The 2,207-nt window shown below is 46.0% G+C and overlaps 1 non-coding gene across 1 annotated transcript; it reads right to left on the bottom strand.

The window, feature by feature from the left end:
- Nucleotides 1–1,461: 1,461 nt before the first annotated feature.
- On the bottom strand, nucleotides 1,462–1,535 carry TRNAP-GGG (transfer RNA proline (anticodon GGG)). The gene has a single exon. It is a non-coding gene; the product is annotated as a tRNA-Pro (tRNA).
- Between the last annotated feature and the right edge of the window lie 672 nt (nucleotides 1,536–2,207).

Genomic DNA, 2,207 nt, shown 5'->3' on the forward strand with positions numbered 1-2,207 from the left:
CGCAAACGTTCTATCACGCCTGTCCTGGCTCTCGAAACACTTGAATATAGCTGCATCTTTCCCACGACTATGACAACCAATATAATGCACTTACTATTGCCAAGCATTTGTTTAATGCCAACTTCACTGCATGCTGCTCAGTAAAAATAAAAAAATAAAAAAATAAAAAAAATATGTATATTTTACTCACAACAGTTAACTGAAAATGTTTTCCTTTGTTTTAAGCCATAGTTCACTATTATGAACAACTCGGTCTAACAGCTGTATATGTGTGTCTCGCTTTTTTGAGAAGCGTAAGCTCCTGCTGTACTCTTTGCCATCGCATGCTGATTTAATGCTCAATAAAAAGTGCTGCACGAGTTGCACGTATTAGAGATTCGTGCATTGTGAAATACCCGCGACCATGTCGGGACAATGATTTTGATTCGTGCATAGGGTTCCTGACTTCATTGACGTATATAGAGTTCCTGATTTCACTGACTGACGAAAAGGCACTCGTTCCGACTGTATTCTCTTTCATTCCACTCGCACTTGTCACTGTGCTGTGAAGCTTATATACGGCATGAGCAGGAAATTCACCGAGGGGAGTTGCTTGCCGATGACGTGCGTGAGGATACTCGCGGGAATTAAGAACCCTCGTAAGCCTCCCAAACGGCTGAAAATAAACACTTCGTGATACCGTTACTGCGGGCGTCTTGCGTGGGCTTGAAGGTCACTCCGTCAACTCAGTGCAGACGGCGACAAATCAACTTTGGGGATGCTGTCTGTTCCCGCTCGAAGGTCGAAGTCGCTCTCAACACTCGCAATAGCTACATGCGGCCAATATTACATGTTTCTGGGCATAGCTACTACCATCTAGGCCTGGTTTCTCACTCCGCTTCGCGAGCCGGCATCTTTGCGCAGGTAAAAATGGGGAGGTGTGAACTGACATATCACAGGATTGCAGCCAGCAGCAGAATTGGGACTCGTCCGTCACATCCTTTCATGCTCCCGAAAGTTAATTGAAGTTCACCAACTCCTTCCGCACTCCGTGCGGAAGACGCATGAGAACGTCTGCCCGATTGTCCGGAGTCGCAAGGATTCATCCGCATGCGCCTCAAAAACGATCGTACGACTGCCTTAACCACCAATGCACAGCCGACGGACCAATTGGAAAAGAACAGGGATGCGGCGAGTGCACTCGAGAGATGCTTTCACTTCATCCCGTCTGTATAGGCAACTGACTGCAGCCGCATGTTGCACGTAGTGTCGGCACATTTGTCTCAATGTTTTTCTGCACCGTTCGCTGCCCAGAAAATAACATCGAATACATTTGGTCAAATGTTTAGGGGAATCCCCCAAGGTGGAGTAAATTTATAATAAGGGAGTAATTACTAATTGGCATCCACCCAAGCGCACCCGTACGGCTAAAAAGGAAAGCTAAACAGTTTCCACAGAAACTTTGTAGTTAGAGAATAATTCGTCCTGGTCCGGGGTTCGAACCCGGGACCACCGCTTCCCCGGAGCAGTCGCTCTACCAACTGAGCTAACCGGGACGGCAAGCTTACAGTAGGGCGAGAGCGAATTGATCAATAACTCGAAGAGGGAACAGTGTTGGTCAGATGTTTAGGGGAGTCCCCCCGGGTGGAGTAAATTTGTAATAAGGGAGTGATTACTCATTGGCATCCACCTAAGCGCAGCCATACGGCTTCAAATTCATTGAATTCATTTTAATGCGTCCCCCCTCATTATGATGTGAGGCGATAGGCGCTTATGGCCGGATGGTAGGGTGTTCAGTTCTTTTGTATTCACGAGCACGCAAGTAAGATGGGGGGAAAAAGAAGCTTTAACCTACCTCTCTCGAATTCTAGAGCTTTGTGACTGTTCTTTTAGAAGGTCTACGTAATACGTGCCTCTATAATCTAGACCATAAAATGACACAGCTTCGTTTGGGGCGGGAGTACCTCACTGACGGCAACAAGTGTAACGTCACAAGCAACAGCATCACAGGAGAATAGGGAATAACTATGATTATTATTATTTTTTTTTCTTCGTGCTAAATAAAAGAACATGCTATACATACTTGGACCTATCATGCTTAACGTTAGGGCATACTAGGGCTGCCAAACTTGGAAGAAGCGGCGTTCAGAAAGCACTTTAAGAAGTAGAATGCAATGCCAGTCCAAGCCAAAAACAAATGAGCAGGATTTGCTATCCAGGACCAGGAT

This window comes from Amblyomma americanum, chromosome 1 (genome assembly GCF_052857255.1).
Source record: "Amblyomma americanum isolate KBUSLIRL-KWMA chromosome 1, ASM5285725v1, whole genome shotgun sequence".
NCBI lineage: Eukaryota > Metazoa > Arthropoda > Arachnida > Ixodida > Ixodidae > Amblyomma > Amblyomma americanum.